This window comes from Anolis sagrei, chromosome 2, assembly GCF_037176765.1.
Source record: "Anolis sagrei isolate rAnoSag1 chromosome 2, rAnoSag1.mat, whole genome shotgun sequence".
NCBI classification, from domain to species: domain Eukaryota; kingdom Metazoa; phylum Chordata; class Lepidosauria; order Squamata; family Dactyloidae; genus Anolis; species Anolis sagrei.
Window position 1 is genome coordinate 73,461,855 of NC_090022.1, and position 23,813 is coordinate 73,485,667.

A 23,813-nucleotide genomic window follows, 5' to 3' on the forward strand; every position below is an offset into this window, starting at 1 on the left:
TCAACATGATCAAAATAGTTCACACAAATGGAAAACAAGTGAGCAATATATAGATACAGAAGGAAGGCAGCCATACATAAAACCTGTGGAGTCATAATTGTAACTCCACACAATATTTATATCTTCATTAGCAAGCTAAGGCACTATAATTAAAATTATCCCAAATATATTAAAACACCCCTTTCATAAATCAAAACAATTATTACCCAGAATCCACATTCTGCTAACAAACCTTTCACTAACAAATCAGTAGCAGAAAATACATCAGTATAAACATGTTACAATTTAAGCTAGTTAAATTCAAAGTCTGTCACAGCAAGTGTTACAAAAAGACAAAATGTAGCTGAATCAAAGTAAATGTAGCTCTATCAAAATGTAGCTCTATCAAAGTAAAAGCAGCAGAAAACATGCTTGCATTTTGAACTTCAATAATTATCTACAAAGCCCATGCCAATGGAGTTTACTGATAGAAATAATGATGCACTTGAGCCACATTGTCTTTGGGCACTTGCCACCATATTCCCTTTCTTCTTGTACTGGGAGTCCTCAAACACATACCACCACCAATTCTTCCAAATATGAGGGTGCCCCTTTCTGAGGAGTAGTTTTTGTAGATGCAGTGCACAGCTGTCCTCCAAGGCTATGAGGAAATGAGCCAAAGAGGAAAACAAGGACTCGGTCTTGAAGCACTCATCACGTAAGAATGGGCTGCACCTAACAATAGATCTAAATAAGTGTTCTCCTTCTACTTTTTATCCACAGTAAACAAGCCTTAACTTTCCCCAAAAGCTGCTTCTTGCAATATCCCATTTCTCAGGGTAGAAAATGCGCACAAACTAGGCAAGCTATAGTTTAGGGCCAAAGATTATTGGGAGTGGGGTGATTCTAAATGCAAACCCCCCAAAAGCTCTGTTTCAAGATTTACATAATTATGTTTTTTTAAAAAAAATAATGCCAGAAGGTCTCTTAAATTTGACATAGCTTGGGCCTCAGCATGTCTTTGGCCCCTTGTACACTGCCATAAAAAATCCAGACTATCCGCTTTGAACTGGATTTTATTATTTATTTATTTATTATTTATTATTTGCACTTGTTAACCGCCACTCTCAGCCCGGAGGCGACTCGTGGCGGTGTACAGAACATAGAAAAGACAACAATTTACAGTAGCATAAGACCATAACACAACATATAAAAATCCGCTTCGTCTAGTTTGGGGTCGTAGCCAGTCTCATAGTCATAGTCCATTCCGGTAGTCATTCCAAAAAACATAGCACTAGCTGAAGGCCTTTTCAAAGAGCCAGGTTTTCAGGCCCTTGCGGAAGGCCATGAGGGAAGGCGCCTGTCTGATTTCAGCAGGGAGGGAGTTCCATAGCCGGGGGGCCACCACCGAGAAGGCCCGCTCTCTCGTCCCCACCAGGCATGCCTGTGAGGCAGGCGGGACCGAGAGAAGGGCCTCCCCAGATGATCTTAAGGTCCTCGTGGGCTCGTAGGCCGAGATGAGGTTCACAAGGTATTTTGGGCCGGAACCGTTTAGGGCTTTGTAGGATAACACCAGCACCTTAAATTGGGCCCGGTAGCAAATCGGCAGCCAGTGGAGCTGGGACAGCAAGGGCGTTGTGTGCTCCCTGCGTCCCGCTCCAGTTAACAACATGGCTGCCGCGCGCTGGACTAGCTGGAGCTTCCGGGCCGTCTTCAAGGGCAGCCCCACGTAGAGAGCGTTGCAGTAGTCAAGGCAGGATGTGACCAAAGCGTGTACCACCATGGCCAAGTCAGACTTCCCAAGATACGGGCGCAGCTGGCGCACGAGCCGAAGCTGTGCAAATGCTCCCCTGGTCACCGCTGAAACCTGGGGATCCAGGCTCAACGATGAGTCCAGGGTCACACCCAAGCTGCGAACCTGCGCCTTCAAGGGGAGTGCGACCCCGTCCAGCACAGGCTGTAACCCTATACCCTGCTCGGCCTTGCGACTGACCAGGAGTACCTCTGTCTTGTCTGGATTTAATTTCAGTTTGTTCGCCCTCATCCAGACCGTCACAGCGGCCAGGCACCGGTTCAGGACTTCGACAGCCTCCTTAGTAGCAGGTGGGAAGGAGTGACAGAGTTGGACGTCATCTGCGTACAGGTGACACCGCACCCCGAAACTCCGGATGATCTCACCCAGCGGCTTCATGTAGATGTTAAACAGCATGGGGGACAGTATGGAGCCCTGAGGAACACCACAGGTCAAAGGCCGTGGTGTTGAACAGGAGTCCCCCAATAACACCTTCTGGGTACGACCCTCCAGAAATGACTGGAGCCACCGCAAAGCGGTGCCCCCAAGGCCCATCTCTGCAAGGCGTCCCAGAAGAATACCGTGGTCGACGGTATCGAAGGCCGCTGAGAGGTCCAGGAGCACCAACAGGGACACACTCCCCCTGTCTAGCTCCCGGCGGAGATCATCCACTAAGGCGACCAAGACCGTCTCAGTACCATGTCCCGGTCTGAAACCAGACTGCGCCGGATCCAGATAATCCGTGTCTCTCAAGAATACCTGGAGTTGTGAGGCCACCACGCTTTCCATGACTTTGCCCAAAAAGGGAAGATTGGAAACAGGCCGAAAGTTGTCAAATTTAGTGGGATCCAATGATGGTTTCTTCAACAGCGGCTTTATAATAGCCTGTTTTAGGCTCGCTGGAATCTTGCCTTCCCGAAGGGAGGCATTAACCACCACCGTTACCCACTCAGCCAATCCCCCTCTGGCCTCTTTCAGAAGCCAGGATGGGCAGGGGTCTAGGATGGACGTGGTAGGCCTCATTCCTCCAAGTATCTTGTCCACATCCTCGGGCTTCACAAGCTGAAAAGAATCCATCAAAATAGGACAAGCAGGTGCTTGTGTCACATCCACAGAGACTGCATTTAAAGTGGTGTCCAGCCCAGAACGGATCAAAGCGACTTTGTCTGCAAGAACCGAGCAAATGCTTCACAGCGCGTGGCCGAGTTGTCAGGGCTCCCACCTGAGGTAGGGGGAGTTAAAAGACCTCTGACAACCCGAAACAACTCCGCTGGACGGTTTTTTGCAGACGCAATAGTGGCCGCAAAGAAAGTTTTCTTTGCGGCTTTTATTGCCGCGGCATATGCCCTTAAAAAGGACACAAACCGTGCTCGATTTGGCTCGCTTGGGTCCGAGCGCCACACGCTCTCCAGTTCCCCCTTCCTTCGCTTCATCGCTGCCAGCTCCTCAGTAAACCAAGGAGCTGGTTTAGCTCGGTTACTTGAGAGGGGACGTTCCGGAGCGATCCTGTCAATTGCCCTGGTCATCTCCCCATTCCAGAGAGCGACCAAGGCCTCGACATGGTCACCTACCGAGGTAGCGGGGAAATCCCCAAGAGCCGTCAGGAATCCGTTCGGATCCATAAGCCTCCTGGGGCGGACCATCTTAATGGGTCCTCCACCTTTGTGGAGGTTAGGGGGCGCAGTGAGCCTAAATCTGATCAGGAAGTGGTCGGTCCATGGCAACGGAGAGATGGACAGCTCCTCCACACCGCCACCCTGCTCCCATCCCTGGCAGAAAACCAAGTCCAATGTGTGTCCAGCACAGTGGGTGGGGCCAGTTATTTGTTGGGACAGCCCCATGGTTGCCATGGCAGACATGAAGTCCTGAGCCGCTCCTGTGAGGGTTGCCTCGGCATGGATGTTGAAGTCCCCCAGCACAAGAAGCCGTTGGGACTCCACCACCAGGCTCGAGACCACCCCCGCTAGCTCAGGCAGGGAGACTGTAGTGCAGCGAGGTGGACGGTACACTACAAGAATCCCTATTCTGTCCCGGTCACCCACCCTCAGGTGGACGCATTCAAAGTTTGTGGTCTGCGGGATGGGACTCCTGGTCAGATGGATGGAATCTCTATAGACCACTGCGACCCCGCCTCCCCGTCCTCCGGCTCTTGGTTGGTGTTGCACGGAGAAACCTGGAGGACAAAGCTGGGAGAGGTTTACGCCCCCCGCTTCATCCAGCCAGGTCTCCGTGATGCACGCCAGATCTGCCCGCTCCTCCAGGATTAAATCCTGAATCCAGGTCGTTTTTCCGTTGACAGATCTGGCGTTCAACAACACCACCTTCAAACCAGAGGGCCCGCTCACCTGGTTACACCAATTTACCTTAGGAGACCGGTTGGGAATTGTTAATATGGATAAGCAGTCCGAATTAGGCCGAATTCGGGGTCTCCTTTTCTGATTTTATGGCAGTGTCAACTCCAATAATCCCGTTCAAAACTGATAATGTGAATAATCCATTTTGATAATCTTACTTATATGGCAGTGCAGAAGGATCCTTAATCCACCCCTGCCACAGCTCTTCTTGTACTAACTTCTCCATTTTTAAACAGTAAAATATGATTGATTGCTATATGTTTAACTTCCAACAGCTGCCATTTGCACTCTCTCTCTCTCTCTCTTGTTTGTTTGTTTTGTTTTTGACTTTATAAAATTCCTAACAGATTTAATCCATGCAGGAGCTGAGTAAGGCCAAAATAACTTGCAGCATTATAATGTGCATAATTTTGGTGGAAGCTTTATACATATGTAATTAATCTTAGGCACAATTTCTCACATCGTCCAGATGCTGCAGTTTAATTTTCTGAAATGAATAAAATTGCTCCTGAGTAAATTCAGTGATCTAGCCATTATACATGAAGAGATAAATCAAATATATATATTTCATGTGTTTGTACACTACTGAACAGATGTCATCACGGATGGCATTATTTTCACTAAGATTGCCTATGGCAGTGTGGGTATTCTCATGAAGAATAACACAATCTCTTTGCCAACTGTATTCTCACTAGTACCTGCAGTGAATACAAGAAAATCTTCTCTTACCATATTTACAATAGTTTTGGATCTCACTTTGGATGTAAACTGGGATGGAAAGCAAATTTATAAACAAATAAATCAAGCAATTATATGTTTGTACTGAGACATAGAATCATAGAATAATACGAGTTGAAAGAGATCACATGTACCATCTAGTCCAACCCCCTGCCATGCAGGAAAAGCATAATCAAAGTACCCCTGACAGAAGGGCCATCCTGCCTTTGTTTAAAAACTCCCAATGAAGGCTTCAGCAATGAATTCCCAAAAAGTTTTCTACCAATGCCAAATCCATCAGGAAGTCTAGCTACAAAGAGCTTCTCTTCACAGAGGGCCATTCCAGACAGGCTCAAAAATGCGGGGGCTGCCATACTTTTACCTGACGCCTCAGGTAAAAGCAAATTAATTTGGGACAAAGCAGGTAAATTATGCTTTGTGCTGAATGAATTATATACCCCATTATATTCAGGCAGGCCCTTAATGTGTGTGTGTGTGGGGGGGGGGGGTGTTAAGGGTGCGCCCCCCCCCAAAATGTGTCAGGTTAAAAAACATGGTTTACTCGTGAATTTTAACTGAGGAACCCTTAACCCCCTGACTACGGGCCTGGATCTGGGTCTTCCTGAAAAGTCTAATGGGTTATAGGGCCTGTGGGGACATACCCCCTGGGTGCTCCAGGACCAACTGGAACTACCTGAGGGTGAGTGCCCATTGTCATGTTGCACCTTTTGGGCTTCTGGAGCCCAAAGGTGTGAGATTGCACCCACCCCCTCCTCAACCCCCCCCCCCCAAACTGCCCTAAAAACTTATCAGACCACCATTAATGTGATTCTGGAGTCCTCCTGGCACATAAAAATGATGCACCAGAAGATGGGGGGGGGGGGATGGAGGGAGGGAGAAGTTATTTCCCTCCTCCTCCCCCAGTCTCCTGGTGCATCATTTATACACACCAGGTGGACTCCACCTTAGTGGTGGCTTGGAAAGTCTTTTAAAAAATTGGAGCAATGGGGGGGGGGGGGGGGGAGCCTCCCGTGTTGCAAGGAAAGAATGACACATTTACCCCAACTGGGGGCAGAACCATAGATGGCATCATCTAAGGCTCTGTCCCTAAAGAAGGCTCTAAGCATCCTAGGATGCTTATTTTGAGCCATGTGATGATTACTATAATGCTGTTGTCATAGTCCGCTGAGGGAATGCATATGCAGAAGCAGACTTCCAAAACTACATCTTCCTCTGCATTGGGAATTCTTTATGTACATGATAATCATTCTGAGAAGGGATGGATATACCTAATACTGCTAAATACTGGTGTAGTTCCTGTTGCTGCGCAGGTAAACACATGAACAATTGCAATCTGATGTCTGGTACTGTCAGCTTTAAGCTGTCATATGCCTGAAGCACAAGCTACTGCTGGCGTAGAACATGTAATAAATTGACATAAAATCAGTGAGTCAACAGAAATCCGTAAATTATTTGTAACCACACAGACAATGCTGTACGGCTGGGTTATCAAGCCATGAATCAGAAGCAAGGTGTTATGCAAATATGCAGTGGGACTACATCAAATCTATCTACAGTTAACAAAAGGGTACTTACTTTTCTATATTTTCAGTCTACAGTTTCAGTGTATCGATTTAATTTAGATGTTTTGTTAGTGTACAGTTTGGGTTCATACTAATTCATTTTGCATAAAATATATAAGCTGAACATTCTGGAGAGATAGGAAAAGAAATAAGGCTCCCATCCTGGTAGTAAATTTCACTGAACTCAGTAGGTTTTAGTTCTGAGTATATGGCAAGACATTAACCTATGAATTAGTCCCAGGTCACAATGCCTGTGACATAAAACTTATTTTACATATATTGAATTACTTTCACAAATGAAAAACAATGGAGAAACGATACAGTTGAACAAGGTCTATAAAATATTTGATTATTTTTATATTTAACAATTTAAATAAAATCCTTTATCAGTTCTATTGTCTCATTGTGAATATATGAGCTGATGCTCGTATTAGTTTTGCTCTCCCACCAGTGAAAATCACGAGACAACACAACACTGTGGGTAACTATGGCAACTCATCCTCAAATGGGTGAGACACCATGTTCCCCGGATGCAACCCAAATGTTGCTCCCAAAGGGACCCATCAGAGAAATGGGTGGAAACATCAGTATCAATCTAATTTATTCAGTAGGCCTGAATAAATTAGTTTGTTGCTGTGCTCCTTCAAGCCATATTTTATTCACTGTGATGCTAAGGTGCTCCTATCACAGGTTTTTCTTGACATGATTTGTTCAGAGAGGCCTTGTCACTGCCATCCTCTGAGAACATGTGATTTGTCCAATGTCACCCAGTGAGCTTCCATGGCCAAGCAAGGATTCAAATCCTGGTTTCCAATGCCCTAGTAAAACATGCATACCACTACATCACAGTGGCTTGCCTAAATAGATTATTATGACCAAGAAGTTGTTAATTTGTGTACTAGTAATTGCCTCATTGGGACAAGTTGCTTCAATGAAACAGAAAGGTCACAATTTTCAACCTCCTGCAGAGTTCCTTAAAGTACTCCCTTGTGACATTTTGAAACTCTGAAGTGAAAACCGTTACCTCCTATGGACAGAATAAATAGCAGATTCTCAACAGCAACACTTTTAACAACCAGCTGCCTCCAACATCAATGTAGCCACAAAACTACTCCAATGTGAAGTCCAAATTGTAAAGAACCCTAGGCCCCAAACAGATTCAGCACCTTGAATAGTTTCGACAGTGGAAATTCTGCCTCTAAGGATAGATCTACACTGCCATATAGTCCAGGTCAAAGCAGATAAACTAGGATCAGAAACTGGATTGTACGGCAGTGTAGATGGGGTTCCCTGTAGTGTAGCTCTCCTGTTCTTGAAGTTTTTAAACAGAGGATTCTTAGGGCACTTCCAGACAACAATTTATTGCGGGCAAAAACTGGTTAAAGTAACACGTTTTCACCCGCATTGCTGTATCCACAGGTGCCCAAAAGAAGTGGGGCTTCCTGGGGGTTGTCCCATGCCAGCGCAGTAACTTTTGCACTGGTATGGAGTCACCAACCCTCCTTCCCCCTCCAAGCCTTAAAAATACAGGAAAACTTACGGGGTCACCATTAGGCTTCCTGGAATGTACCAATGACATACCACTTCTTTTGGGAAGGGAGGGGGAAGGAGTGATTTGCCTCCCCCCCCCCTCACCTCCTGGCATGTCATTGGTATGTTCCAGGAAGCCTGCAGAGAGGCCTGATGGCTTCCTCATAAGTCTTCCTTTATTTTTAAGGCTTTTTTTTGGGGGGGGGGTGTCCTCTTTTCTTCTCAAGGCTCATGGGGCCTGAAGAAGTGAATTGGGTCCATATCCCATTAGAACTGGGCCTTTCAGAAAGGCCTTGATCTAATCGGGTACCTAAATAATTCGCAACAAAGCAGAGATTTGTCTTTGTCTTGATTTGTCTTGATTTACTTCACTTTTACCTGAGGTGTCGTTTAGACACCTCAGATAAAAATCTGGCCTCTGGTGTTTTACCCCTTATTCTTTGATCCTTTAAAATTCACATTAAAATCTGAAGCACATGCGCTGCAGTAGTGACATTGGAACCATCAGCCTTGCCAGCACATAACACCATTGCAATAAGATCACAAGAGGGGCAAAAGGCCGGTTCTAGTCATATACCTACACCCATCCTTACTTTCAGATCCTTTAAAATGCTACTGTCAGCTAATATGTTTTATAAACCTTCCTATTTTCTGCAAGTTTGAATTATGTATAGTGACAAGAACTTCTGCTTTATCAAGACAGTGTTTCAGCTAGCTGCCTGGTTGTGACTATTAAATTGAAAGAGCTCTGCAGCTGACTCCAATACAGAAGCCTGAACCATGACTGATGTAAGCAATGTCTGCACCATTCTGATAAGAACATTACATGTCCCTGAATAAGACGTTGCTCAACATTGCAGGTTTCTCTCTCTCTCTCTCTCTCTCTCTCTCTCTCTCTCTGTGTGTGTGTGTGTGTATATATATATATATATATATATATATATATATATATATATATTGGTTCATCGTATTTATTAAGAGTAAACAATTGTAAACACACAAAGAAGGATAACATCTTCCTACTATAAGTCAGTGTGTGTCTTAATACATATTTACAGAAAAAGAATTGACTCATCTATGTCTTTGGAGGAAAAGGTATTCAAGTTTAATTGAATGGGGAAAAATCAGACGTGGCATGTTGAAAACATATTTTCTATGACCTAAACCTTTGATCCCAAAGTGATGGACAAACTCTACAACCAGAAAAGAATTAAAATACCTCAAGAAATACAGTAAACATGCATTATCTATATGCCATTGTAATTAAAAGGCATGTCTATGAAATATCACCCCACATTTCCAACTGAGATTGCTAGAATATTTTTGTTGAACATATGGTGTCTGGGAAGTGCAAGCATTCTCCTCCCTTACTAAGGATAATAAAAACAGGGTAGAAATGACCACAGTGAAGGGTGCAAGGTTTGCTCCATCCTGCCTCTTTTGTGTTTGCAACCAGAATCTGAGGATAGAGCTCTAATTTAGAGCTTCTGAGATAGACCAGACTAAATGTACCTCAAGTACAAAATAATGATTCTCACATTAGACAATGGAATGCCTCTGGGAAATCTACAAAAATGGCTCTGAGGAAACTGTATTGTTCTAGCATCCAGTGATACCCTGACTCTAAATCTGGAGATTCAAGACAGCCGTCATGCATAACTGCACCTGATAACCCTATACATCATGAAATTATAAAATCCCACTAAAAACTTTCTTAGCTAATGGTTACTTCACATCTTATGACAGTCAATTCCACAAATTAATTACTTAGGTTGTGCCTTTTTGCATACCCTGAATCGAATTTAATTGGATTACCCACAAATTCTCATTTCTGAAAGATAAATCTGCACCATCTTCCTTCAAATCATACATAATTACATAGCCCTCTGTCACATTCCTTTCTTTTTTCCCCCTAAATGAAAAATCCCAATACTGTAATATAACCTGCTGATCACATTTGTGTAGGGTTGAACCATCACCACTGTACACAGTGTTGATTTATTTATTATTAAGATTTCTACCCCTCCCTTCAAACACATTATCAGGGCAGCCAACAATAAAATATTTAACATGCCATAAAATAAATAATACATAAAATAACCTAAAAATAGAACATCTATTAAAGCTACTTGAAAATATGTTATGTATAAAAGTAAAACAGGCTGTCAAAACTATAAAGCCTCGGGGTTTTTAAAAGGCCATTTCACTGGCCCTGCACTTTTCTATCTTGGGCCCAAAGACTGTCTCCATGCATTTCCTATGGCAGGCATTTGTGCTGGAATAAATAAATGGGAGTAATTGTACATTTTGTTAACAAACAATATGGGGAAAATCACAGCTGATGTTAAGTACAGGCACTCCCCAAGTTACGAACAAAATTGGTTCTGTCAATTTGTTCTTCAGTTGAATTTGTATGTAAGTCAGAACAGGTATATTTTCAAAGTGTAACTCCATATACATATATATACACACACACACATACATATATAGTTACACAAGAAAGAGAAGGGGAGCAGCCTTTAGATAGCACAGGGAAGGGTTAACACCCCTGTGTTGCTTGTTTTGCTGTCTGTGCCCATGTTCAGAGACACCTTTCCCCCCATGATAACACTTTTGGGAGTGAATTCCCCTTCCTAAGCATAGATTTCTCTCACTTCCTGTTGCCTCACCTCAGTTTGTAACTATGAGTCATTTGTAAGTTGGTTGTTTGTAACCCAGGGACTGTCTGCTTATATGTTGTCATCAAGGTTCATAATTCCTTGGCTCAGAATGGGAACTTCCCACCCCAAGTGCTTCTACTAATCTTCTAATTAAAGTTTAGCAGTAATTAATTCCTCTTATTCCTTTTTTACTTCTTTGCTGGCATACAGACTAGATCCGTGGTTCTCAGCCTGTGGGTCCCCAGATGTTTTGGCCTTCAACTCCTAGAAATCCTAACAGCTGGTAAACTGGCTAGAATTTCTGGAAGTTGTAGCCAAAACACCTGGGGACCCACAGGCTGAGAACCACTGGACTAGAAGGTTTCCCATACCCTTTTGCAAAAATGTCCTCAGCTTTTGGTCATATTTATCAATCTTGATCATTAGTTACATTATACTCCAAGCATGTCAGGTATCACAAACTTTATGAAATGTATCAGCAAATAGGCTTCTTTTAAACAATCTCTCAGGGATTTCCTGCTGGTTTTGAAAAGTGATCCTAACCTGCACCCGTGATTCTAAGATGCACCCACTTTTTTACAACCTCTTGATAAACAGCAAAATTACCATATAGGCCAACAAAACTTTGATTGCAGATTGAGCCCAATGTCATGTCATTCTGTTGTACTTAACAAAGTTTTTCATTAAATGTATTGTTTATGCTTTTTTCCCCCAGCTAAACCAAGGTTTTCCTTTGAGTCCAGTGAAAAGTGTTTTCTAACAGGAATACACTTGCTTATTATAAATTTGCAGTAAAGACCTGCATCCTTGGGGCTATCTTTGATCAAAAGCATTCACAGGACAAATAAAAGTGACATTTCAAATCAAAGCTAAAAATATCTTATTCTTCATAGTCCAATTAGCACAGCAATCCTTTCAAAATAAAGGCAAATGCTGCAGACAGACAGAATGGAACTGGTAGATGTGGCTGGAAATATCATCTGTTTAAGTCAGTTTCTCAGGCTAATTCCAACTTTTCACTTCTATTATAGTATCGTTCAATAACTTAATTGCTTCACTCACTTCAGAACACTTCATTTCTGTTTATTTCTTTGTAAAATCTGAGGCTGACCAAATATATCTAAAACAAGTGATAGAGCAAACACACATTGTGCTCCCTCTACTAGAATGTATTAAATGTCTCATTCCTCTTTGATACAAACTTGCTGATAATATTTCCATATTCATTAAAAACTAAATTATGACTAAGGGCAAAATCCCATAACTTCAAGGAAGACATGGCTGGATCCATTGGAGTTTACCGACCCTTATGTGACATTATCATTTGTTAGGGCCAACCTTACTACCTCTGTAACTGAATGTCTCCAACAAGCTGGACCATTGTTGAAATACTAGCAAGATATCTCCAGATGGTTTTAAATGGTAAAATGTGCCCCTTTTATGTAGGGTCCCTGTGTGCTTGTGTCAAGGATGGGCAACTACAATGAGCCGTAGGCTGCTTAGTAGTTGAGAACTACTTTTTTGTTTGATGCTACTTATGGTTATAGTTGTTTCCTGTTCTCCTTGTTTTCAATTATTATTTTCTCTGCATATAAATCATTACAGTGTTGAAATTTAATTATTTTGGAGTAGCATGGTATAGTGTTTTGGGCACTGGACTACAAATCTGGAAACCACAGTTAAATTCCCCACCCATCCATGGAAACCCACTGGGTGACTTGGAAAGTTACACTCCTTCTCTCCAGAAAGTCCCTTAGGTTTGACATAAATTGGAAATAACTGGAAGGCATACAGCAACAATTTATTTTTAATTTAATTTATTATCCATATATCTTTAATCATTAATCATTGTTTAATTTAATTTCCCAATTTTATAGTTTGAGTTATTTTCTTAATTTGATAGTTCTGCATCTTATAAGAAGTGAAAATTTTGGAACAAATAAAGATTTAAATCTCTCCCCTGTCAACAGTATGAGAAGTAATTTGCCTCAACCACAAATCAGACAAATCAGGCCACTATTCCTGCCATCACCAATTACTGTGAGCTGAAGCAGCAAAAGCAACAGGAGGAAAGAAGAAGAAAGGTTAAAGGAGAAGGCAACATAAGAGATGAGAAAGGTAGTCATTAAGCTCACTCACAGTCTAGGACAACCAGCAGGGAAGACAGTAGAACTGGAAATAGTACCTCAGGGTCAAAGAAGCTTTGTAAAAAATGTAATTTTTAAATATTATATAAAATACATAAATGAAGAAATCTGATCACATTTTAAACTTTTTTTCCCCACACTTCTTGGTTCATCTGCTTTTCTCGTACAATCTATGGATTGTTTTCTTCTAGGGGAGTGGGGGGAATGCTTCATTCTTCCAGGCAGAGTTGGAACTTGTGGGAGAGGTTTGCCCAATATCCCTGGACTTGGGGATATTTACTGCCATGGAAAACTGTTGCAGTAATCTGTCCTCGAATTTTGGTGGCAGACTGTGCCATGAAAAGATAATGCCACTGGTCTCTTCGTGGTGCAATGGGTTAAACCCTTGTGCCAGCTGAACCGCTGACCTGAAGGTCAGTGGTTCAAAATTGTGAGATTGAGCTTCCATCTGTTAGCCCCAGTTTCCCATGCGGGGACATAAGAGAAGCCTCCCATAGGATGTCCCCTGGGCAACGTCTCTGCAGACAGCCAATTCTCTCACACCAGAAGTGAGAGTCACTTCTGACATGATAAAAACAATTACGTTTCTTGAGTCACTTCTGACATGATAAAAACAATTAAGAAACACATCTTACTTCTGAGAGTAACTGGGGTCTCCTACATCTGAGATAGTCACTTTTTCCTCTGATAAAGTTCTTCACCATGTATAATTCGGCCCTGGGGGCCCTTTCTTACCAGAATACTTGAATTAAATATTAGAAGTTACAGATTCTCAAGGCTTTTAAGAATCAAAGAAGTAACAAGTTAAACTAAAGCTCTAAAATATTCTAAAGGAAAACAAGAATATTATTCAAGATTAAACAGAGTTGCAATCATTGTATTCTTTCAAGTCATTTCCAAGTTACATTGACCCTAAAGTGAACCTAGCATGCAGTTTAATTGGCAAGGTTTGTTTAGAGATTGTCTGCCTTTGAGGATTAAAGAATATGATATGCCCAAGATCACCAAATAGGTTTTCATGGATGAGTAAGGATTCTCTACCCTCCAAGTGTTTTAATTTGGTAGGGACAATCTGTCCCACATTTTCAGCTGCTTTTAAAATATCCCAAATACTTAAATTATATTGTCCCTAGAAACACTAGAAATATTGAATGGATTACAGTTGTCCAGAGATCCAGTAAAGTATACTAGTTCGCTGTGAAAGAGTTCTGAGCTTCACCATTCTACAGCAATGTAGTTTGCATTAATGAGGCAGAGTAGAGTTCAGCATGGTAAGCCTGTGTATACCACTGGCTCCATGCAGTTAAAATTAAAAGACTAGCACATAGTTACGTACTACCTCAAAAGGCTTCATTCCAAGTCACTTGTCCTGTGGTTGACATTAGTGGTCCTGCTGAAAATATTAATAACTAGTTTTTCTTTTAATTAGAAACAACTGAGATAATTTCAATGGCAGATATCACAAATCCATGCTTCAATGGCCTCATAAAATCATAAGCTTGAAATCTGAGAGCATTCAGATATCCTTGTTAAATGCTCTTCATGCTGCCCTTGACAAAACAGCAACTGCAAGGATTGCAAACTGCTTTTGACATACAACAGTTGTTGCTTTTGCTACCTGCTGCTTTAATTACTTTTCACCCCAATGTTCACACTCTCACAAAGAAAAACCCTTACGCCTACATCCTCTGAAGAAAGCCTAATGTTTCCATTTGAGCCGCCCATACTGTTTGTAATACCTCTTTAAATGCGTCAGAACTCCTGCTTGGTCTTACTCATTTTTTGAATACTGGCAGAATACGTGGATGACAGAATCTAAAGAGGACTGTCAGTAAAACTAATTGTCTTATTCACAGCAAATAATGCATCCAAAATATTTATTAGCACTTGCTTCATCTTTTTTGTTTTGCTGCAACACTGTTCATTATTTTCCTCCAGTCTTCACATCAAAAGAGGGAAACCAAGCAGGGAAGCAATCTGAACTCTTTGCACAAAAAGCAACCTTGAATGTTATTGATTCTGAAAAATACCATCCACCATACAGTGGTGATAACTTGTTCTTTCTATCTAATAGATAGAAAAGGATGCAATGCAAAGAATTCACAAAACTGATGCTAAGAATCAGGCCATTATGTGAAACATTATTAAGCTACAGTTCCTTCTTTAAAAAGATAATATAGACAAAACTCAGTAACAACAAAAAAGGAAGAAATTTCAAATTACAAAACTTAAAAGAACAGGTATATTTAGTTCACAGTCAAGCTAGGTAGTGCATCTGGGGAACATAACAAAGTAGATCTGCTATAAAAAGAATGCCAGATGCTTATATATTTCTTATATAAAAGACTAACATGAGGACACAAAAACACACAAAAATGCCAATTGAGTTTATTTTTCTTTTGTCTTTTAGTTCCTACACTGGAAATGGAAAGACATTTTAAAATTAAAACTAGATAAGGAAAAGGTTTAACAGTACAATGCCAACCCATAAATACATATACAGGATAAGGTAAAAAACAGTTTTTGTTGGGAGAAATGCTTTCCTGTTAACTACAATTCTTATCTTCCGGTTCATCTGCCAAACAGAACAGTCTCCCAGAAGAACTGTTCTGTTAGCAGAAGAGCCCCCAAAAGGCTGGAAAAGAGTCAAGCTACAGAATTAGCAGGATTGTGCCACATCCCAATTTCTTCCAGTGTAGGGACACAGTCACAATGCTGGGACATATTCAGGATGATATGTTGATTTGTATTATCTCCAGGTATAATCAAAATTAGAAGGAACCACTGATTGGGAATCAATTCATCAGAATGCTCACAGCAAAGATACTCCAACTACTTTGCTACAACGGTGGGTCTCAAATGCCTGGGAGGTTTGTCCTCTAGAAGCTTTCCTGTTTCATACACTCATAGAATCATAGAGTTGGAAAAGACCTTGTGGCCCATCCAGTTCAACCCCCGGCCAAGAAGCAGGAAAATCACCTTCAAAGCACCCCTGACAGATGGCCATCCAGTCTCTGTTTAAAAACCTCCAAAGAAGGAGCCTCCACCACACTCCGGGGCAGAGAGTTCCACTGCTGAACAGCTCTCACAGTTCGGAAATTCTTCCTAATGTTCAGGTGGAATCTCCTTTCCTGTAGTTTGAAGCCATTGTTCTGCATCCCAGTCTCCAGAGTAGCAGAAAACAAGCCTGGTCCACCCTTCCTATGACTTCCCCTCACATATTTATACATGGCTATCATGTCTCTCTCAGCCTTCTCTTCTGCAGGCAAAACTGGTTTCCCAGACATCTGCCCATATATCCCATCTGTGGGATGAGAATGCAGCTGAGTATATGCAGGGTGCCCCAAAAGCAGTCACAAATCTAATGAAGGATATTCCAAACATTAGTTTTTGTACCAGAAACAGTTTTATAAGAAAGGTACAAATCAATGCCATATGATAGTGCTATCACCTGGAGGGATACATCAGACTTGCTGAACAATTTTTGATGGATTTATGACAGAATAGGGGTTTTCACAGAGGCTGTGTTTCATTAAAAGTACTAAAGAATTTTTATTAACTTTCTAGAAGTAAAGAATAAAAATATCACCCACAAATATTTGACTGATGAATGTAAAGAGATTATAATAAATTTGGACTAGAGCAGAGAATGATCTAGATCCATTTCAGACATAAATCATGACTTCTAAAGCATAACATTATTTCCAACTATATTTCATACTCCAGAGTTCTTTGCATCCTCATTTACATCCTGCATGTAGTTGGAAAGGTAAAGAAAGGAGACAGGTAAGGAAAGGGGAAACAAAACAGGGTTGCAGCAAATCCCGTGAGGAAAAGTGAAAATAGTGGGGTTATTGTGCTCAGAAAAAGAGCATGTTAGGAAGAACATGAATCAAGTGTATTGAATAATACATTCAGATATATGGAAAAATATATAGCTGAATTGTGGACAATTCAAAAGAGATGAAAATATGCTTCAGTTGTGAAATTAGCTACCAAAAGATGTCTGCCAACCAGGGCATCTTTAAAAGATAATTACACATTTTCTACAATACTAGGAACAGTGTGCCTCTGTATACTGATGGGAAAAGATGTATGCTGTTGCCCCCAGATCCTATTGGTGACCTTCCCATGGACAACTATTTGGTCGCTGCGTGAACATAATGCTGGACTAGATGGACCTTTGTCTGATCCAGAAGTGATCATATTATGTTCTTAGAGTAACAATGAAGACAGGAATGTAAGCGAAGAAGAGTCATTATTCGATTTTCTTATGCCAATGACTTGGACTTTAAGTTGTTCATTCATTTCTTCATTCATCTGTAGTCCTCACACTGAATCTGACACCACTTCCAAAGGTCCACTAAACTGCATGAGTATGTGTTCTGAGATGCACAATGGAATATCCCATTGATTGGCCTGTTCCTTGAGACGACACATTCTTCACTTTACAGAGGTTAAAGCCAGCGTGTCTAGATATAGTAGAATTTCCAGTTGTGGCAACTCTTGTAGTTGGAACCAAATGTTGTGTATAACAACAGAAAAAACAGCACTCCAACTAACTTTTGTGCAAATGTTTAATTTCTGATACACCTTTTAACAATTTAAGAAGCTTACTTTTCAGATTTCATGTTCATTTTATCCAAGAAAAAAACCGGCAATTTGATATATATGGTTTTTATCCATTAAAATCCAAACAGGATATACAGCAACGAAGAATATTCTTCAAAAACATTTCTACTGCTTTTAATGATTTTATTTTACTTCTGTTTGGAGTAGGATCTTCTTAATTTTCTTGTGATTTCTACCTGCATGTTGCAATATGGCAAGCTTCGATGGGTTTTATATCATTCAATATAAGTGAAGTATTAATGGAAATTCATTTTGGCATTCTGTATCACACACACACAAATTCTCCTCGGTTTTCTTCCTTTTTAAACATTCTGTGCCTGCATCTAACACTGCTCTCTCATTCTGTAAGAAGTATGATTAGTCAGAATTTCTTTTATTGAATTGACAGTGTTCTTCTCAAAACTGAAAGAAAATTGATATGGTTTTAAAAGAATGCCACCATACTTTGAAAAAATAGTTCAGTTCATTAAACCAGAGCACAGTGCAATGGAAGAAAATAAAATTAAATATGCTTCCTCTCAGACAAAGCAATATTAAATGCTGAGTGTGTTTAAATACCTTGAAGATTGCACTTAATTTGTAGTTCCCTAAATTATCAACATTTCAGATAGCAAAGTAATGTCAAAAATATTCAAGGCCTTGAAAGCGCCTCTATGCAGACTTGTGCTGAAGCATCATGTTTAATTGTCAAGCATCAGAGAACTAAGCAAACAGAACACTTACATCATGTACTTGTAGAAGTGTTTAAATATACTCGTACTACATATTTCCCTGGATGCTTAAATGTTGCCAGGTTGTACTTTACAAAGACTAAAACAGAGGACCCATTCTAATGGTCAGTGAATAGGGCCTGGAAAAGATTTAATAAGTAGTTATCAGTAGCATATGGTCTAAGCAAGGAAAGGCCTCCTTATCTTGCTGACCGTGGACTGGTGGAAGTAGAACAGGATATGTAAGACTCATTCTCCATTTTAAATAATCCAGATAAAATAGTTCTTCAAGAAGCTGAGCAACATAGTTCCTCTATTTTATTTCTATTTATTTCGTTTGCTTGCCTTTGACATACAGTAGTGTCTCGCTTATCCAACCTTCGCTCATTCTATTCTGTATTATCCAACGCAGTCTGCCTCCCACCCAGATTCACAGCTGTTTCAAGAAATTGCTATGTTTTGGTTCTAAATTCGTAAATACATTAATTACTACATAATGTTACTGTGTATTGAACTACTTTTTTCTGTCGATTTGTTGTAAAACATGGTATTTTGGTGCTTAATTTGTAAAATCATAACATAATTTGATGTTTAATAGGTTTTTCCTTAATCCCTACTAATTATCTGACATTTTTGCTTATCCAGTGTTCTGTTGGCCCATTTATGTTGGATAAGCGAGACTCTACTGTATTGCATTTGTCACCATTGTTGCACTTGATTTGGCTGACATGGAAGACTGAGACCACTATGGGGCAGCTGTAGCAGTTTCAGGGTTTCTTCACTAACTGTGGTCCTAACAGAGTTTGAAGAGGATAGGAATTTTGAAGTACTCCTCCACAGGAAGATCCCAAACACATGCCATTTTTTACCTTCACTTTAGGTTTTTTCAAAGAATTGAAAGATTATTTCATAGATTGAAATACCATGCCAAATCAAATGGGCATAGCTACTTCCTGTGCTTGGGGTGGATTCGGTTGCACAAGATAGTTATTTAGGGATTAAAGATGTTACAAACCCATTAAGCACTACTATAGGCTGCTTCTACACAAGCCTAAAATCTGAATGAAAGTTCATTGGGGGGGAGGGGTAATCACATTTCTGCATGGGTGGTTAATCTGGACACCTCCCAGCCAAAAAGCCGGGATTTGGGGCTCCTGTCTGGCCTCTACAACCAGTGAAACCAGCATTTAAAATAGTCAACATCACCATCAACATCATATTTGGTAATACATATCATAGACAATATCAGCCAGGTTGCTCACTGGGGCTGGAAGCAGAGAGTGGACACCCCCCCCCCCTCCCCGTTGCAGCAGCTTCACTGGCTTCCAGCCTGTTTCCAGGCACAATTCAAAATGCTGGTTATGACTTTTAAAGCCCTAGACCAGAGGGCTTTAAAAGCTCTGTGGGTCCCCAGAGCTTTTGGCTATCAACTCCCAGGAATCCTAACAGCTGGTAAACTGGCTGGGATTTCTGGGAGTTGTAGGCCAAAACACCCGGGGGGCCACAGGTTGAGAACCACTACCCTAGATGGTTCAGGTTCAGGCTGTTTGGCTGACCGCATCCCCTTGTCCAAACCTGCCCAGACCCTGAGATCTTCAAGAGAGGCCCTTTCTCTCAGCCCCACTTCCATCCCAAGGTCAGCTGGTGTGATCAAGAGAGTGGGCCTTCCTTCTCGGTGGCTGCCCCTTGACTCTGGAACTCCCTGCCTTGGGGAGCCAGGATGGCCTCCTCCCTGCTTTCCTTCTGGCAGCAGGCTAAAATTTTCTTATTCAGGCGGGCTTTTAAAGATGAAGAGGTTGCTGTGGTTTTAAACTTTAAATGTGTTTTAATGGTTTTTAACTGCGGATTTTCTAACACTGGTTATATTTAATCTTGTTTTAATGTTCATATATTTGTATATTTTACATTGTTATGCTGATGATTTTATGTTAAGCTGCTCTGAGTCCCCTTCAGGGGAGATAAAGCGGGGTATCATTCATATAAACATTTAACTGTGATTAATCAAGTCATGGAAAAGACTTTTATTTATTAATAATGACACTAAGATTTCAACATACCAATAAAACATGAATAACGGAAGTATTTAATTTGCTGGTCATAAGTGGGTGAATTTTTATTTGTTAGCACTAAAATCAATGTATAATACAATACTGAAAAATCAAGCTATTTATAACTTTTTTTATTTCTTAAAATAGTCTGCTAAAACTCTGTCCTTTTAGATCATGCATTTTAGTTATGTACACATGAAGCACTGTCTCAGCCATCCTCCCTGGTGAAATTGCCCGCCTCATACAAGGTGGTCCTGGTCACTGACCATAATAAAAGCCTACACCTCAAACAAGAATTCAAATTCACACCTTTAATAGTTTGGATGTGTTACAGGGGACAATATGTAATTCACTATATTCTGATTATCAATATTTCTTAGGGTAAAAATTATCAGAACTTTCCCTTTGTTCTTTTATTAATTAATAGGTATTGAACGGCATTGATTCAAACAGGAAAAAGGGGATTTCACCTAAACATTAGGAAGAACTTCCTGTAGGTTAGAGCTGCTTGACAGTGGAATAATGTTGCTGCCTTGGAGTGTGATGGAGTTTCCTTCTCTGCAGGTTTTTAAAGCAAAGGCTGGGCAACCATTTGTCAGAAGTGCTTTGATTGTATATTCCTACATAGCAGAATGGAATTGGACTCCATAGCCCTTGTGGTCTCTTCCAAATCTATGATGCTATGATTCTATTTCTATTTTACTGAAAACAGTCAGATTTGTATTGCTCCCAATCACAGTTTGCTCCTCTTGAAAAATAATGTGATATTGACTACTGTTTGCTTGTATCTGTGCCAGTCTGGATAATGTTTTGCTATTTTGTGCTATTCAATTAATTCCTCTTTAAAAACAAAGCAAGCAAAGAGGAACTATCAGGTTCATTGGTTCTCTGCCTTGCTAGAACAAACAATGAAATGGACAAATTCTGAAACAGGTTGATGCTAACTAATTTTAATTTATACATCCTTTAATTTATTTGTAATCTTTTAATGCATTTTAATACCATTCAGGAAATTCAGTTTCATTTCTCTAAAATGAAAAGCATAATGAACACTTATTGGAAAATATATTTCAAGCAGTATATTAAGGCAAATATGCATTAAAACAACAGGGGCATAATTCGAGCACAGCTGCTGCACTAACACAATTCATTTCAAATTCCACTGAAATAAATGGAGATTGAAGAGTAACAGTGGTTAGGGTGCTGTGTTTTGTTCATACATAAACAATTTTAAAATGAAGAAGGGTACATAACAAATGTTGCAACAATCATTCATCCAGTTTAAACATAAATGAAGAGCTGTTAGTTTAGGAATGATGCAGTATGGTATCTTTGCTTGCATGAAGCATGCTGAAGTGACTTAACCATCATATAAGAATCATGTATAACTTGTGTATCTTATTATGTGGATTCTCAAACTAAGGCTAGCAGAGCTAAACAAATTTGACATAACAAGTTGTTCAGCCTAACATCAATCACTCATCTCAAATTTCCCAACTCTTATGTTTTCCTCATACTGTTCTGGGGGATTCAAAGTGACTTGTTATTTGATAATAACAGTTATATGAAATGCAATCAAACATTTTACTTGCTGCCACATTTTGCTAGGCACAGCCATAATCATAGAACCCTCATGTACATTTCATTCAGATCACAGGACTCATGTCCAGGGATTAGGATTAAGCAGTGTTTGGCAACTGCAGTGGTAATTCAACCCTTCAACAAACTAATTTCTAGTTGAAGATGCATTTGAATGGCTGGTATAGACCTGTGAAAGAAGGGCAGTTAGTTTCCATCTTGTTTTATTCTGAAACACATTAACACAGCCATCTTTTCAAAGTCCTGACATAAAGAAGTAACAGTTGTAAACTGATTTTGAACTTGATTTGGAACACCCCATTGAGAATGACTCAGAGGAATGAAGTGGGACACCCACAATACTTGAGATCTTTTGATACTTAGTTTTACTTCACACACTATTCAACTGTCTATTGGAATGCCATTTATAATACTGAACAGTGAAAAAAATCAATCATTATATTGAAACCAGCAAGCTTAAATGTCTTTGTCATCTAATTGTAATTCTAATTTTCAATGATAAACAGCAGCATTTTGAAAAACTGTAGCAGTTTGTTTACTCCCATTTTCCACCCTATTAGATGACAAGTGTGGTGCCTGACTCACAGAGTGCTAGGCTGCAGTTCAGGGCGGTGTGGAGTTTGCTTCATGGTTGCAGTGGCAGCACATTTTCTTCTGGGGACCTTGCTGGCTGGAGAAGTCCCATTGGCTACAATATGGCTCCTTGCTGAATGTCCACCGGAAAACAGGCAACAATTCACCGAACTGGCTGGCCCAGATGTGGTTTCCACTCTGGTGAGGTGACTACGTTCAAATTTAGGTGCCAGAGCAAGCTCTTCTCAAGGCACTCTGAACTTCATACCACCCTCTATCCTTTTATCTTGAGAAAGCAGATGTATACTGTTGTTAAAACTTTGGTGTGGATCATGGATCCAGGATCGGGTGACAGCTTTGCTCCAGGCATTGGTATAAGAGGTCCCATTGGGGGATTAGAGGAGGTGGCAGTTCAGAGTTGGACACTTGCCACAACCCTGGTGGCTGAGACACCACAGCTGGGGGAAGGGGATAACAAATATATCTCATGCTATTTTCTAGGGGATCTGGCACTGAGCCAGATTTGTAGGTTCATCGATCAACAGTTGGGGTGGTCTATACCTGGGTTCAGACTCATGTGTGGGTCAACCCTTGTCTACCTATATCAATACAATGTTGTGACCCTTTCCTTCCAACTTATGGTGTCCATCTTATGATGTTGGGTTTTGTATTTGGAACATACTGTATATCACACCTGAACACAGAAAACCAAGCAAGTCCATATACTTCTTGGTGAAAAACAGAGCTTTGTTTAATAGATTGTAATGAACTGATTCTACTTGTTATATGAAATAGTTATGCCATAGTTGAGTAACATTGCACTTGTAATTTGCATAGAGATAACTTGTTCCAGTTTTGCAGTGTAACTGTTGAGAAGTTACTACAGGCAATCCCCAAATTATAAACATCCAACTTACATCTGACTTCTATTTAAAAATCAGTGTGAGAGGAAATCTACCCCTACTAAAAGAAATTCACTCCTGTAAGAGTTATTATGGGGAAGTGTCTCCATTGAAGCGTTATCACCAAATAAAGTCATGTTGAGAGAGGGAAAAAAAAGGAAAGAGTGAAGTAGGTATCCATTCCAAATAATCAAAAGCAAAATTAATACACTGGAAGAATCTTAACTCTCTTGTTTGTATTATTGTTCGTAACTCTCTTCTTCCTCCCGAAGAACAACGAAAGGTGGCTTCCACAGACAATTTTTTAAAAATCTTCACAATAAAATTAAAGAATTAAAGACACCACATCGAACAGTACAAAACATACAAAAGTTGAAAAGGATGCGAAAAAAATATATTAATATATTAAAAGCCTGGACTGGATTTTCCATTATTGAAGATTTATTTCAACTTCCTTGCAGAGACTAAGGAAAAATTATTCCACGAGAATATGTGTTGGTCTCAGATTACAATTCCAGTAGAAAAGTGGTTTATAGTTTGGCAGGGAAATCTCAAGGATGCACTTCCCAGCCCTCAGCAGAATCTGT

The 23,813-nt window shown here is 40.5% G+C and overlaps 1 protein-coding gene across 2 annotated transcripts in view; it reads right to left on the reverse strand.

Annotated features, from left to right (window-relative positions):
• BSN (bassoon presynaptic cytomatrix protein) overlaps positions 1–23,813 on the reverse strand; it is a 253,500-nt gene that overhangs the window by 197,952 nt on the left and 31,735 nt on the right. The window lies entirely within an intron of this gene.